Genomic DNA, 17,653 nt, shown 5'->3' with positions numbered 1-17,653 from the left:
CACCAGGTGCCCTTAAAAATTTTTCTAACAAAAATTTATATTTTCCACTTAGTAATTATCAAAATACATAAATAATTGTTTTATTTTGGTTGTTATTATCCTACTAATATTTATAAGTATAATTGAATACAGAAGAAAGTATTTTTAACAGTTGGATCCTGGGGTCAGCAACTTTAAAAAAAATACATATATATATTTATGTGTGTTGTAGGATATCAAATTGCTCTGGCATTTAGAATTCAATGGATATGTGATATTTATATTCCATTGGGTATAATGAAAATAATCATCTTATGCTATTATTTTTTTCTCTAAATCCCATATAACACCATATAAATATATCATGACAAATTTATTATTTAAATAAAATATTTTCAAAATATATTTAAAACTCTAAACTAACATACTTTACAATTTTAATTTGATTTGATTTTTCAAATTTAATTTGAAAATTTTTTATGTCATTCTGTTTTTTCCCCCACGAGCATTTAACATACACATTTTTACAAATGGACATTGTAAATACGATAGAAGATACATTTAAATTAACAATTTACACCAGCTAGAGTCTTATGGGTGGCTGTGATTAGAATAGTCCTTTAGGATTCAACCTGAGTCTTAAATTGAATTAGCTGCATGATGTAAACCTCTGAGGAAATTTCTTCCAAGGGTAGAGGAGTCATGGCCTAAAGGCAAATGGCTGCAGGGAAACGCTAGCACCACCTGCTGATCCCTCATAAAGATGAATGTGGGAGACAGAGCAGCTCCAAGCAATCTGGAAATCCTGTATTTTACACATTTAGGCAGGTGAAGACTTTTATTTACATGCTTTATTCTATCCCATACACAGTAATGTGTCAGACACTATAAATAGTAGGGGAAATGCAGAGATAGGTAAATTTCTATTATGGTAGAAATATCCTTTTTTTTTTTTTTTTAGAATAAAGGTCTACATAACCCTTACATTTAATTAATTTATTTTTAAGATTTTATTTATTTATTTGACAGAGAGAGCATGTGTACAAGCAAGGGGAGGGGCAGAGGGAGAGGGAGAAGCAGGCTCCCTGCTGAGCAGTGAGCCCTTGAGGGTCCTGGGATCATGACCTGAGCAGAAGGTAGACACTTAACCAACTGACTGTGCCACCCAGGCACCCCACAGTAGAAATACTTTACTCATTTTTGCCATGATGTGCAAAGATGAGGTGTGTCTAATAATCTTTAAACTATGGCTACCTTATATATTCTGTGTCATTTGATACTTAAGAAAGGGTCTTCCATAAAAATGATAATGAAAAATGAAAAAAGTGATGGCTTGACCAGAGCAAAGAAAAATCCTGCAATACCCAATGGGAGAGACAATAGCTTCCATGAAGTGCTGCTCATGGGGTCAAGTGCAGCAGAACTTTTAGCCATATTGTATCATACTCTGTGCTAAGGACATATTTTAGGAAAGAGAACAAAGCAGCTCTGATAGTTAGTAGCTGGTAGCTGGCCTCCGAGCTGAGCCAGAGTGTTCTCCTGCGGATCATAAACAATTTCACAGACCACGAACATCAGATGAGGTCACTATGTCCAAGACTCCTCCATAATCATGCCTGAGGAAAGATGAAAGCAAGACACAATGCAAGCCACTAAAATGACCAAACTGCTGTCTTTGGGTTCACAGGAGTGACTGTAGCTCCTTTCCCAATTACAGCTTTAGCCTTGGTCCTCCGCCTTCTGGATAAAAAAAATTCAAGCTACCCAGTCATGGAATCATCCCTGCTTTCTGACAGCAACCAGTCCAGAGCAACTGTCCACTTTCTTAGATTTTCTCCAAAACCACTCAGCATGAACTTAAATCCTTAAAAAAAAAAAAAAAAAAAAAGACCCTCCTGAGATGTTACCACCCTCTTCCTGGGATGTCCTGTGGTGTCTCAGAGTTCCCCATGGCATGTATCTCTCCTTAGTTATTATTTATTGCCTCCATTATTACCACTGAGGCAAATAATAAGCCCAGTTCTGGCTAAGGTGTGTACCATGTGGTCTTTGGCTGGGGGGTGGGGGTGTGGGCGGGAATGAACAATATACAAATTCATTAAATTTTCCCAATGACCCCTTGAGGCGATTACTGCTTTCATCCCCGTTTCACAGATGGTAAAACAGAAAGGTGGAGTATATTGGCCAAAGTGACCCAACCTGAGAATGGCTCAGCTAGAATTTTAATCTTGGTAGTCTGGAACCTGTGTCTATACCCTTTATTGTTGCTAGGTTGCCCCTCAGTGAGAAAGAAAAGGAGGAATTCATAACATGTCAACTGCAGAATGAACAATCTGCAAAAGGAATTAGAGAAGAAAAGTTGATGGTATTTTTCTAAGGAGAGAAAGCCAAGAAAAGCTACTTTGTTGTTGTTGTTGTTGTTGTTGTTGTTGTTTAAGAAAGTCTCTGAATGGGCATTGAGGGTTGCTTTTGGAGCTGGTCCTTCCAGGCTAGTTTTAAGACAGGAGTCAGGAAGACTATGACTCCAACTACAGATCCCTACCTCCCTAGACTGGTATGCCAAGAGAAGGAGAAAAAAATAATAATGTCTTGTTTATGTATAATCCACCTAATAGGGATATACCTGAGACAAGAATGATAATGGAGAGAAATTTCTACATAGCTACTTTTGATGGCTGCGTGGTAGAGACCTCCTGCTCTACTTCTATTTGGGGTTTTTAGGACTACTGTGGCACCACATGAGATGCCGGTATGTATCTGTTGGGGAGAGGACATGATTTACATCCTTCTCCTCTCCCCTCCTTCAAACCCCAAATTGATTTTACCAACTCTAGAGATCTCAGTGCAATTTTATGAACACCTGTTCCCCATCTGCTCCCACCAGTTAGAGTAAAGGTAGGCTCCATTTATGTTACAATCTTTTGGGTGGATTGAACATTTTGGCATGCCATTATATCAATAAATTTTAATGGAGTCATCATTGTGGGAAAGTTCTAGAAAGAGGATAGTTGAAAATAAGTTTCTGTTGGAGCACCTAGGTGGCTTACAAGGTTAAGTGTCTGCCTTTGGCTCAGGTCATGATCCCAGGGTCCTGGGATGGAGCCCCACATCAGGCTCCCTGATCACCAGGGAGTCTGCTTCTCCCTCTCTATCTGCCCTTCCCCCCACTCTGGCTCTCTCAAATATAAAAATAAAATCTTTTTTAAAAATAAGGTTCTGTTTCCAAGATGGCATAGACAAAGCTTTCCATATTCCTTCCAATAATTACAATGAAAAATTCTGGATATTACATAGAAAAAAGCAGAAGCAGACTTTGAAAGGTGGAGAGAGGCAGACTGGCTAAAAGACTTTGGGGCATGAAGACAACACAGTGATGAGTTCCTTGGGTTTCCTTTGTTTCAAATCTAAGTCTGGGTGCTGAAGAAGCCAACAACATAGAAACATCAACAGGCATAGAGTTTTTTAAAACAGGAGAAGAAAAGAAAAAAGTCCTTTAAAATGCCTGGTCTCTCTGGCCAAAGAGAAAACTCTCAGAAATAACCACTCTACCGCAACATGCCCCACCATCCTCGACCACACACACCTGTACATAAATCCATGGCTTCATCCCACATATGCCAGCAAAAGCTGAGTGAGGTGTCTAGGCTTCCACTCTCCCAAGAATATAACAAATCACTACAAACTCCCATGGGGCTGTGTCAGGGAAGGCAGAGATTTTCGTCCCCACCAAGCAAGAAGAAAGCTGCTCTCCCCACAGCATTAGTAAAAACCATATGAGCAATCTGGACTTCTACTAGTGGACTTACCTGGACCCAACAGAAACAAGAGCTTCTGTTCTTCACCCTCTCAAGTATCAGTAGAATGGAAGATTGGGAATCTGGACTTCTACTGCAATTTCAAAGGGATGAGGCTACATATACCCCAGCCCCTACCTTTGCCACAGTGGTGTGACAGGAAGCTAGCTAAGCCAGAAGATATGAATAAGATGGTCTTCTAATATCCCAAATGTCTATGTTTCAGCTGAAAAATCACCTGTCTTTCCTGAAGACAAAAAGATCTTAAGCTGAGTTAAAGAGATAACCAACAGATACCAATTCCTAGATGACAGAGTTGCTAAAATTATCTGACAGATTTTAAAGCATCCATCATAAGAATATTTCACAAGCCATTTCAGACATGCTTTTATTTAAAGTATTTTATTTATTTGAGAAAGAGAGAGCGCATGAGCGGGGGGGGGGGGGGGGGGGGGGGGGGGGGAGCGGAGGGAGAGGGCAAAGCAAGCTCTCCACTGAGCAGGGAACCCAATGCAGGACTCAATCCCAGGACCCTGGTATCATGAACTGAGCTGAAGGCAGACACTCAACCCACCAAGGTGCCCCAGACATGCTTCAAAAAAATATGAAAAAATAGAAAATTTCAGCAAAGAAACAGGATATGAAGAGCCAAATGGAAACTTTAGAACTAAAAATACAATAAATAGAGTAAAAACTCAGTGAATGGACTCACTCAAAAGCCATTGAATGAAGGAGAGATCACCTTTTCAAGAAACAATTGTGCAAGAATTGCATATCTACAGGCAAAAAGGAAAACAAAGAAAAACATTGTCTCATATCTTTTACAAAAATGAATTACGGATTTAAATGTAAAACCCAAACTATGAAACTTTTAGGGGAAAAAAAGAAGAATATTCTCAAGACCTAGAGTGGGCAGAGAGTTCAGGCACAGAACTGACACCAAAAACAAGATCCATAAAAGGAAAAACTGGTACATTTGACCTCATCAAAATTTAAATTTTACTCTGAAAACATTTCTTTTATGACAACAAAAATATTTCATTGCAAGTAATTCTTTGGTTCAGTACAAATAAGAAATATCTGTAAAATGGAATTTTGTAGCAAAGAGTCATTAGAATTTTCTTTCACATCTATGCAAAGATGTGGTGGTCATGGAGTTCTAACCCCTGTATACATGAAGACCTTCCACCCATCAGGGGTCCAGGGTGTTGTGTTTATTTTTGCACTTACAAATCACTTCAAAGTCCTTGGGATAACGTTTGGAAGAGAAAGTCCTTGGGATGACAGTTCGTCCCTGATGAGGGAAAACGGGTTGTCAAGAGACATGGTAATTTATTCTCAGGGCCAAGAAGATCAATTCTCAGCCTGCTAGATTCCCCCATTGATGTTTTCCACATTACTAGGCTAATAACTAATAAAATGTAAATAGAAATATAGAGAATGTGATTCACAGTTCTCAGTGTGTAGTTCTGCTATATGAAATCCAAAGCTCATATTAAATATTTAATATACTTTCCTTAAAAACTACAAAAAAAGGAACCCAATTTAAAGTTCTTGATCAGTCATTTAAAATTAATTTGCTATGTACCATTGTCATAAATGTAAAATTGAATAATAAAGCTTCTATCAGGGGATGCCTGGATGGCTCAAAGGTTGAGCACCTGCTTTCAGCCCAGGACTTGTTCCTGGAGTCCCAGGATCAAGTCCCGCACGGGGCTCCCTGCGAGGAGCCTGCTTCTCCCTCTGCCTATGTCTCCGCCTCCCTCTCTGTGTGTGTCTCTCATGAATAAATAAATAAATATTTTTTAAAAATAAAATAAAGCTTCTATCAGGAAGCATAGAAAAAGATCTTTGCACACCTGCTTTAGGCAAGGACTTCTTATAAAATAAGAAGCCCTAATCATAAAAAACGTTATAAATTGGATTATACAAAATTTAAAAAATATAATTAAGACAATAAAAAGGCAAAACACAAACTCTGAAAATATTCCTAATGCATATACCTAATAAAACACTTTTATTCAAAACATACTTTTTAAATCGCTCTAAACCAGTAATTAAAGGAGCAAAGAGCTCAATTCTTAAAATAGCAGACAAAATCTCTAAAAGACCCTACAGAAAAGAAGCTATATCAATGGCCAATAAATACAAGAAAAAAAAGTGCTTAAAAACTATTGGAGGGGAATTTAAATTAAATTATAATGAACTACCATTTGCATACACCAGGATGGCTAAAATAGAAACAGACTGGTAATACTAAATGTTGGCAAAGTTGTGGAACACGTGAACTCTTATACACTGTTGGTGGGGTGTAAATATTATTGCCCAGCCACCCCAGAGAACTGTTTAGCATAGATAAAGTTAAATATACATCTACTCTATGACAGAGAAATTCCATGCTTAGGTATTTGCCTCAAATAAGTGAAAACTTATACCCTCAAAACAGCTTTATATACAACAGCTCCAAACTGGAAATAACCCAGTGTCTGTCAATAAGAAAACAGCTAAACATATTGTAATATATTCATACTCAGAAATAAAAAAATCTCCTACTAATATATGCAACAATATATTTCAAAAATATCATATTGAATGAGAGCAGGCAAATGAAAAGGAGAGGAAGAGGATGTCATAATACTTGATTGATATGATATTCAAGGCAGGTGAGAGTAAGTGATGCTAACATAGTTCTTAAGGTGGGGAAACTTAGCAGAGAGAGGCCCAGGAAACATTCCGGGGTTGATAGACTCATTATCTGGTTTACACAGTGGTTACAAGGTTATACACAAGTGACAGATCTCACCAATCTGCATATCTGTGTGTTTTACTCTATGTAAACTATTCCATGAGTCATAAACTGAGGAAATTAACAAATATGTTGTGAAGAGCAAAGTGCACACAGGTAGTCATGGCCTCTATCTATATGCCAGGCATTGTTGCGTGACTCGAAAGCTAAGGGTTCCTCCATGAAATCCTCATAGCAGTCCTCGGATTTAAATATGGTTACCAGATTACAAATGGCAAAATGCAAATTTATTATGTTGATACCGGTTAACATTTTTTAAAAATAGGAATCCTAAGACTCAAAATATTTCTCAACTTATCCAAGGTACTACAAGTGACAAATAGTGGCATTGGTATTTAAATCTGAGACTGAAGACATCCAAATGGCCAACAGACACACGAAAAAATGCTCAATATCACTCATCATCAGGGAAAACAAATCAAACCACAATTGAAAACAAATCAATACCACCTCACACCAGTCATAATGGCTAAAATTAGTAAGTCAGGAAATGATAGATGTTGGTGAGGGTTTGGAGAAAGGACAACCCTCTTACACTGTTGGTGGGAATGCAAGCTGCAGCAGCCATTCTGGGAAAGAGTATGGAGGTTCCCCAAAAAGTTGAAAATAGGCTACCCTCTGACCCAGCAATGCACTACTGTGTATTTACCCTAAAGATACAAATGTAGTGATCCAGCGGGGCAGCTGTACCCCAATGTTTATAGCAGCAAAGTCCACGATAGCCAAACTATGGAAAGAGCTCATCTGTCCATTGACAGATGAATGGATAAAGAAGATATGGTATATATAGACAATGGACTAGTACTCTACCATCAAAAAGAATGAAATCTTGCCATTTGCAATGACATGCATAGAATTAGAGTGTATTATGCTAAGTGAAATAAGTCAGAGAAAGACAATTATCATATGATCTCACTCATATGTGGAATTTAAGACACAAAACAGAGGATCATAGGGGAAAAGAGGAAAAAATAAAACAAGATAAAATCAGAGAGGGAGACAAACCATAAGAGACTCTTAATCATAGGAAACAAACTGAGGGTTGCTGGGGGAAGGCGTAACTGGGTGATGAATATTAAGGAGGACATGCAATGTAATGAACACTGGATATTACATAAGACTGATGAATCACTGGCCTCTACCTCTGAAACCAATAATACATTATATGTTAATTAATTGAATTTAAATAAAATCTTTAAATGTTAAATTGTATAAAATAAACAAATTAAATTAAAAAAATAAAGTTTTCTGTTCCTCTAAGGGTGTAACAGAAAAAAAAATCAATCAATCTGAGATTTATGTCTATAAAACAGAGTAGTTCTTTCTCTTCCACTCCCATGATTATCCCTCTAGCCATTTCTCGACTTCATTTTTGTTTTTCATTTTTGTTTTTTTGTTTTTTGTTTTTTGTTTTTTTAGTTCTGTATGTATTTTAGCAATCTCATCTCACCTGACTGGGATGTGTTTCAAGTATCTTCCTTTTATGGAAAAGGACTCTGAACAACCGTTTGGCCCAGCCAAAATGTTTTCTACACTGCAAATATTTCTGCCAGCTCTCAGTTGTCTCTGTCTTCTGTGATATTTTATTTCCTTTTGAATTTGTATTATTAATACTTTGAGAGAGTGGGGGGTGGGGGAGGGCAGGGGAAGAGGGAGGAGAATCCTAAAACAGACTCCCGGCTGAGCGCTGAGTCCAACAGGAGCTCCATCTCTTAACCCTGAGATCATGACCTGAGCCAAAATTATGAGTCAGGCAGTGAACTGACTGAGTCACCCAAGTGCCCCAAATTTTTATTATTAAAAGATAGTTGGCATACAATGTTGTATTAGTTTCAGGTGTATAGTGTATTGATTCAACAATTCTATACATTACTCAGTGTTTACCACGTTAAGTGTAGTCGCCATCTATCACCATAAAAGTTATTACAATATTACTGGCTATAAACCCTAATGCTATACACTTCACCTCTGTGACTTATTTTATGACTGAAAGTTCGTACACCTTTTAATCCCCCTCACCTATTTTGCCCATCCTCCCATCCACCTCCCCTCTGGTGACCACCAGTTTGTTCTCTGTGCTACAATATTATTAACTGTATTCCCTATGTTGTACCCTCCATCCCCATGACTTATTCACTCCATAAATGGAAACCTGTGCATCCCACTCTTCTTCATCCATTTTGTCCATATCCCCACCCCCTTTCCCCCTCTGGCACCTAGTTTGTTCTCTGTATTTATGAGTCCATTTGAGATTGTTTCTTTGTTTCTTTTGTTTTTTTTTTTTTTACGATTTTATTTATTTATTCATGAGAGAGAGAAAGAGGCAGAGACCCAGGCAGAGGGAGAAGCAGGCTCCATGCAAGGAGCCTGATGTGGGATTCGATCCCAGGTCTCCAGGATCAGGCCCTGGGCTGAAGGCGGTGCTAAACTGCTGAGCCACCTGGGCTGCCCCTATTTGTTTGGTTTTTTAGATTCCACATATAAATGAAATTATGTGGTATTTGTCTTTCTCTGTCTGACTTATTTCACTTAGTGTAATGCCCTCCAGGTCCATCTATGTTGTTGCAAATGGCATTCTGTGTGTGTGTGTGTGTGTGTGTGTGTGTGTGTGTGTGTACCATATCTTCTTTATCCATTCATTCATCGGTGGGCACTTAGATTTTTTTCTGTGATATTTTACAAGATATACTATGCACCCTCCATTCTTAAAATTCGATGATCAGTTCTCTTATAAGCTCAGCCTCTTGCCCTGGGTTAGGAGTATCATTCCATATGCTGGGTTCTTCTACAGATGAACAGGGCAGGTTCTTTGTTGAAATCCACATTTAAAAAAAATTATTTTTAAGTAATCTACACACCCAAGATGGGCTTGAATGTACTACCCTGGGATCAAGAGTTTGCATGCTCTCCTGACTGAGCCAGCCAGGATTCCCCGAAATCTGCATCTTAAACACCAAAAGGATTGCTACTGTTTCATCTCATTCTCTATGGTGTTTCACCTTTGATGACAAGGCCAGGTTGGATGTTAAAGCTTTTTGGAAGAAGGAAATGTTGCCTTACTGAATGTAAAGCAAAGTGAATGCCATAAAGAGAACCTCCTGATGGGAATGGCCAGCTGGACTCCAACTATTTACCCAAGACTCATTCTCTAAGTCATATTGCTGACACTGCATTCAAGCAATGACAGCACCTTTAACATTGCCCCCATCACTATGCTGAAACCATGATGCCAGGAGAGACCTTTTGTTCCTGTATAATTCCACTCCCTGACCTGAGTGTCTGTTCTTGTTCCAGAACCACGTCTTTATTACTGTCACTTTCTAATGCTTTCATACCTGATGAGAAAGCTGCTGACGCTTGAGTGGATTATATTCTGCATGACTGCCTGATATTTCTACCCGTTGTTAATGAAAAAACATGACCCTTTTCAATTCTTTAATTCAATTAATGCCCTCTATTTTCATGTCACAAAATCAGGTCAGTTAATCAGTTGCCAGCTTGCTGTGCTCAAAAGTTCAGGAATACAGAAAATAGAAAATATAGTTCAAAGAGATGAATGATCTATTGTTTTATATGGCACCCAGATGGGTGTGACACAGGCAAATGCACAGAAAAAAAAACATCACATTAGTACAAAATCTGACCAGCACTTTTATAATACTAAGCACAAGGTATGAAGTGGGGGTGGAGATGGCTAGAGAACTGGAGAAGTGGTTCCTTGAAAGACAGCCACTGCCCTGGCCCTCAAACTTCAGAATATCCTGTGCTGGTCCCCCTTGGGTCACCTTTTATCCCATGTGGAGGAAATCTGCAGGACCAAGGACACATGCCCACCTGAAACCCATTGTCTTTCCTTCTGTACCAAGATCTGTATACCTAGAACCACAGAATTCCTTGCCCAATGGCCCTGAGTCTACTTTCATGGCTTGGATGGCTTCTTCCCTGGATCCATGTTCAAGGCCAGACCATCCCAGCAGCATGTATTTGTGGGCATGATAGGTAACCTATGGATGGCTATTGGCAGAGGATTTCAGTGGAGTTAGAAGTTGGGATTGACATGGTCCCTCATGGTATAATAGACAAGCAAAACTAAAGGGAGAAGAGGATAAGAAACAGGTCAGGGACTTGGGCCTGGGTACCAGCTCTCTGCATACAGACATGTTCTGGCCCAAATGTCAAAGCATTCTCAGTTGAAATCTGGATTTTTAAAGCAGGAGAATAAAACATATTCTGTTTACCTGTCTGATAAGTTGATTTATGACATCTACACATGGTTTATGTGAGCCTTTGTTTTCATTCTTGGCTCTGTTATTTAGAAATAAGCCTACAGAAGAGGGCTCTGTATGGAGCATGGCCCCTGCCTATGGACAGTGGGCATCTCTGGAGGCATTTATCTAGGACAGTGACATAAGTATAGAAAAACGCCCTTCTAACACGTGGAGCTTGGTTGTAAGTGGGCAAGCTGAAAGCAGGCTGAACTGAATAGCCCAATTCAAGGGCTATTGAAAGAGTTTAAGGAAAAGATGACACAAGCTTAAAGTAAGATGGTGACAGGGAATAGAGAAGAAGAAACACAGTAAAGCAGTATTTCTGAGCTTGCAGGGGACAGTCTTGGGGAGCTGATGTGTGTCCTTCACAGAACAGCATTTCAGGCACAGTGGTTCCTGTGTAGAACCATTTGCTCCAACATCCCACCTGGAGTCATCTGCTGTTGCTGCTGTAACAAATTACCACAAATTTAAAGCCTCAAAACAATACAAATGTATTATCCTACAGTTCTGAAGGTTAGAGGTCTGACATGGGTCTCACTAGGCAAAAATCAAGCTGTTGGCAAAACTACATTCCTTTTTGGATGCCATTTAGGAAGATCCATTTATTTGCCTTTTCTAGCTGCTGGAAGTTACCCACATCCGGTGGCCAAAAATCCCTTCCTCCATTGTCAAAGTCAACGATGTGATGGCAGGCTGTGTCAGTTTCGTGGCACATCACTTGGATCTCTCTGCCTCCTTCTTCCAGTTTTAAGGACCATTGTGATTATGTTGGCCCCACCTGGGTAACCTAAGATCCATAGGCCTAATTTAAAGCCAGCTGTTTAGCAAACTTAACTCTCCCTTGTCCTGTAAGATAACAAACTCCAAGATTCTGGGGACTGGGATGTGGACATCCGTGGCTTTGGTTTTCTACCTGCCATATCATCTTAGCGCTTGCTTCCCACCATTGTGGGTCCTGTGGCTGGGATCACTCATCAGGAGCAAATTGGTGAAACTTGCCTAACACAAGACATTTTACCACTTTCTAAAATTGAAAACAAAACACATTTAATTGTGTTTTAAAACTTAGTATGGTATTACCTATGACCCTCAAGTGTTCCAAGTAATCTGGAGCCGTGGAACCCACAGAACCTACTCCCTGTTCACCCCCAGGCCTCGTCTGCCTATGGCTGGGTAGATGACACTCTTTGTAGGTTTCAAAGGAGCCTCTTTTCTCTAAATCCTTTTTCCTAACAGACCATAGTTACAAGGTCCTTTCTGTGGGCTAGAATCCTGCTACTTCAGAGATAACCTGTTAAAATCTAGTCCTCTGTACTTGGTTAACAGATTATCTTACATGCAGTGCAAAGAATGTGGACACTGTCTTTTGACATAAGGGGGACAAGTAAAGAGAAATGTCTATGGTGTGTGGTGGGGTGCTCTGAGGGTTGTGGTGGATGATTCTAGGGTGCACACGGATATATGAGCATAGGAAGAGAGGACAAAGAATGGGAAGCCCTACAGGCAAAACTGGGTGACAGAGTTCTGGAACTGGCCTTACTGGGAACCAAAGTCTCCTGCTCCCATGTCATTTTTCCTACAGGCTCTTTTTGCCTATCCCCTAGGCATAGGAATGAGGTGCATTGTTTTCATAGTTTTTCTGCTTTCCCTACTTGGGAATTTAGCTCTGGAACTAAGGTAGAATCCTGTGGAGCTGCGGACTGCATGCTCAGAGAAGCAGACATGCACACTGGGAGTGCCCAAAACACAGCCAGCCTTCACACTGTTCTCAGATGCAGCCCCCCAGCCTGACGGCAGAGCTGGGAGTGCTTCACAGGATCCTATGTAATAGTTCACATGGAAGCTTTTCAGACAGACTAGTAACGGGGTACGATGGAGAAGAGTCTTGGATTTTTCCAATGCTTTCTGTGCATGAATATTTTCAGAGATTGTTTTGCTTCTGGCTCTGTAATGAGGAGGCTGTAGACATCTGAGATTTACTGAGGAGTTATTAGTATTTATGATACAGTTTATATCAATTCCCTCTTCCACATCTTTCTCCCAAAACTGAGAAATACAATTTTGAAAAATATATTGAATGTGTAAAGGGGATTGCAAATTGAAACTTGCTAGGAACACAGAGAATAAAGGAAACCTCACGTGGCTTCTTTTTATGATGAAAATCACTCACCCAAATTGTGCATGCAAAGTACAATACTTCAGATTACAAGGTAAATAGCTAAATATCAAATTTATTATCTCATATAACAGTGGCGAGAACTATAACAAAAGAAACTTTACTTTTTCAATATATGGTAATTTCACTTAACATTTTAAAATTCCAAATGGATCAACTGGACTTTTTGGCTAAATAACCTATTTTTGTTGAATTACAGTAATTTCGAGGACTATTCTTTCACCTAATATCTCAATTAGTTTTCCATATTAACCTCCAAAGACAGAGCTCACAATGGTTGATGATGTCATAGTTGTCATTGGCCTAGTTACCAGAGTGGAGCTGGGGCTGTGGGAAGGGCATTGCTATGATCAATGCTGCTACGGAAGTGAGACAAATCTTTGCCTCGATTGCAGAAAGGAACACCAAAGAGCTCAGTGTCTATTTCATGTCCTCCAGATTTTATCTTATTCCTTTCACCCTTTTCCCCCTTTGCTTTATTTCATTGCTATTACAAATACACACTATTTGACTTTATTCATGTAAAGTTCTAGAACAAGTGAAACTAAACTATGTTGAAACTAATCATGATAGTAGTTGCCTCTGTGTGTGTGTGCTGATGACTGTGAAGGGTGATGGGAAGATCTTATACCTTGTTTCCATGGTGGTTGCATTTGTCAAAGTCACCAAAATGGACACTTACATATGTATTTAGTTGTGCATAAATCTGTCTAAAAACTAGGTTAATGTAGTGCTTTCTGATAAACGAAATGTAGTGGTGGAGCCTACTAACCACATTCTTCCCTTTTCTCCTCCTCTTACCTTCTTCATCTGAACTGAATAGTCTACGATCTCTTGACAACTCTGGCATGCCAAATAGAGGGCAATTTCCAGCAGATACCATAAGTTGCCTAATAAGAATAATGAAGAGGAGCTTGGGATTTGTAGTTGGTCATTGGCTTAAGATTTCTGAAGCAAGAGGAAGGACCCAGGCAATTGTGGCTCTTTGCTGCATTGTCTTGGGTGAGAATCTCACCCTAATGCATGCTCACCCTAATGGTCGGAAGAGTTCGATTCTGTCAAGATTAACTGACTAAAGGACACTCCTTTTGGAGTGTGAGGCTATGTATTCCCAGGGCCTATCTCACATGTTCTTAAAGAGAAGACACAACAATCACACCTTAGCAGAAGTCGAACCACAGCCAAGATTCTATGAGTCGCTCATTTTATTTTGCCAGGTGGAAGTACTATTTGGGGTCCCAGGCATTTAACTGAATGGTAATCAGGATCAAAAGCTGTTTCCCTACTGTGGCAATTATTACCCTTCTAAATTCCTGGGGAGGACACAGTAATAATCATATATCTTATCCTCGCCAGAACCAACAAAGAGATATGACCCAATATCAGGTCATGTTTGCCAAGCGTGTTGGCATTGGTGAATGTGCCTTAGATCTGCAGGGAAGTTGACTTCCTAATACTTAGCTGCAGAACTGAATATTAACTTTCCATCCAGTGCTGGCCACCACTGCCCTCCACCACAGAGGCAAGGCTTCTGTGGCCTAGCTTCCCTCAGGATTGATAAAAAGTAGGAGTGTTCTCTAAAGTCAGGTTCTTATCCAAGGGGGAAAGAAGAGGAGGATGAAAATAATGCCCAGTTTTCTCAAAGTCCCAGTGGATAAGCCCCTTCTTTTCCCTGGGTGAGGACAGGAGTGTTATGTTAATGGAGATATATGTATATTGATTGGGCCTTTGATTTTCTGTAGTTCTGATGCTTTGACACCTGGGCCTTGCTAACACTGGACAGACCAGTCCTCCCAGAGTTAGACAATTCTCACAGGTAGCAAACTAGCCCCCCACCCCACCTCTCAAATACAAACCAACCAACTCCTCGAGCCCATCCCTCCACTTCCTCTATGGGGCTCTCACTCTGGACTATGTCTCCCTGTCCTAATCACCCAGGGCCAGGTATCTGACAACTGGGGACAGCCTCTCTGCCCCAGAGCCCTGAAATTATTCAAACTAGCCAATCCTGAGCCTGCTTTTATCCTGCCTCTTCTGTTCCTTCCCAAAGAGACCATATTCAAGGCTCTTGCTCACAGTGTCCCTCTCCCTCTGCTTTGTGACTAACCCTGAGGCTTCCCCCTTGGCCCCCCATGGTCTGGTGTGCCCCCAACTCTTGGGAACTGTAACAAAGTATCATTTTAATGGCAATGTCTCCCAACTGCTGGACTGACCTCCCAAACTGCTGGACTGACTTACCTCAATAATAATAATACCTGTATTTGAAAATAAGTTCTGTCCACATGAAGGTAGGGAGGAAGCACCCCTCAGAGTAACATCACTATGGGCCCCTGGTTGTCCATGCTAGGATTCGTTTCACTGCTGGAAGCTGTTCCTGTCTTCCTGCTCCAAATTCTGTTCCAGTTAATAAACCTGGTTCCATCGCCTTGGTGGAAGTGGGAAGCAGAGTCATGGGACGTTTGAGGCTCTGGCATCAGAGTAGACTTGGGTCTCATCCCAGCACACCCTATCACTGTGCACTGTGGCGACCAACTCACCTCCACTCTTCCTGACTCTCCTCTTGGGTCAAAATGGGTGATGGGAGTACTTCCTCCATGGGGTTGTTCTGGCACAGAAATGCTCAGTGAGTTTGGTCCTACCAAAACAAGTTCGTCCCATGTAAGGAAAACAGTATCCGACAGAATTAGTTGGACCCTTCTAGCAACTGCTTCCTTGTTTCTGCTTCTATCTGTCCCCCTCCCCTCATAACTCCTTGGTCACTTTGGCTTCCCTGTGTGTTTGTCTTTCTGGGGACGGTGGCTTTGAGCACCTCACCTCTGGTCTTGGCATCACCCAGCAGCAGTCTGTGCCTGGCTGTTGGACCACAGACTCAGACCTGGCTACTGCTTGTTTATTTTCAGGACCGACCTTATATGCCTGCGGGTCTTATTTCTGTTCTTGTCTGCTCAGCAAACTATTAGTCCATTTCTAAGGAAGAGGTGCTGCTGACATCAGAGGCTCTGTGTTGTGAGGGCATGGGGGATTAGTAAGTCTTCAGGGCCTTGTTGGGTCCCCATAGTCAAAGATCCATGAACATGGTAAGAATTTGTGGCTGTCATTAAGCTCATATATATAGCATTTGTTGTATCTAAGTCATCCACTTAGATTAAACTTTTAAAATAAGGAGTAATTCTGGAGAGAATTGTTTAAGAAGGGATAAAAAGGGGAGTTAGTCATTTCTTGTAATGGAGCATGATATTATCATGTGGCTGTGATGTTAATAGGTGCCTAATGCTGTGTAATCCAGTGCATTCTTGTGCCTGGGAGGCTGAAATCTGTACTCGCTTTGTAATTTTAGGCAAATGAGGTAATGACATTTATTGATCTATTGACCTGTTCTCTCCAAATATGAAGCAATAAGAAGAAAGCGAAAATGGAATATATTGTCCTAGAGAACAAATAAGAGAAAGATGGGCTGTCTTATTTTTCTCACTTAAGTTGAAAATGATGCCATATTTTTCTAATCCAGATCATATGTGAATCAATATTGCTGACAATGAATCACCAGAAAATCACCCATGGTTCTTAGTGATAATCACACATCACACATGGGTTTAGGAACTGCAGACTGTACATATTTCCTACATGACATAGAACAATGAGGATTTTGGTTTTACACAACAGTTTATTTTCTCTTTATCTCCACTCCTTACCCAGGGACACCCAGGGACCTGGGGGCTGATGTAAGCACAGTGGACATTTTCTGTAGATTGTCTGCTTCACAGCCAGTCCTCCTGAGAAATCTTCCCTGTAAAAGACTTCAGAAATGCTGAATTATATATACTGTGTTCACTGCATTTTGTTATTTGATTGATATGGGCAATCATCCACATGAGTGAAGTTTTGTTCTTTTTTTGTGGATTGTTGATTTAAGCTTTTAAAAACAAGATTAAAACTGAATGCGATCACATTGTTTAACAAAGAAGTCAAGTAACCATAGAGAGCATGGCAAGTGGAAGGGTCCGTCTGTATTTGACTTGGCCAGCTCCCACTCCTGTCCAGTTTGAGGTACTGCAGAGCGTGATTTGAGAACATAGTGAATGGTCCTCCCACCCACTCCCAAATATCTTCCCCTGGCCTTGCCATACTGAACAGAACTATTTGCTGAGCTGGAAAGGTAGCACACAAAGAGGCGATAATTTATTAACAACTTGGCATAAAATGTTTCATCCATGTACCTTTTGCTTCAGTCTGTTTCTCCAGTCTAGAATGACTTCCACATCTTATTTATCTATCCTTCAAATTTTAATTCAAACCTTTCCAGACACTCCCTCTTCCCACCATGAAGATTAATCCTGTCTGCTTCCTTGAAAGATGTCTGATATCTTAGTGAGCATGAACTGTGTCTCTGTTGCCCCTACTGTGCCCATTATGGCACAGTCTTTCAAACACACTACAAGCTCAGCCACGTTCTTGAACTGGATTTAAGTAAGACAAAGACAAAGACAGCACCCTCTAGGGGGCTGGCTACCAGGACAGAGTACTCCTGCAATGCAGCAATTAGCAAAGTCAACAATAAATTGCCTATAGAGAAATCATTGAGAAATAAAGGTTATATTATGCAGAATAGACTCAGAAGGAAACAAAG

This window comes from Vulpes vulpes, chromosome 4, assembly GCF_048418805.1.
Source record: "Vulpes vulpes isolate BD-2025 chromosome 4, VulVul3, whole genome shotgun sequence".
In the NCBI taxonomy this organism is placed as follows: Eukaryota; Metazoa; Chordata; class Mammalia; order Carnivora; family Canidae; genus Vulpes; species Vulpes vulpes.
Note: the sequence above shows the minus strand (reverse complement) of the source record.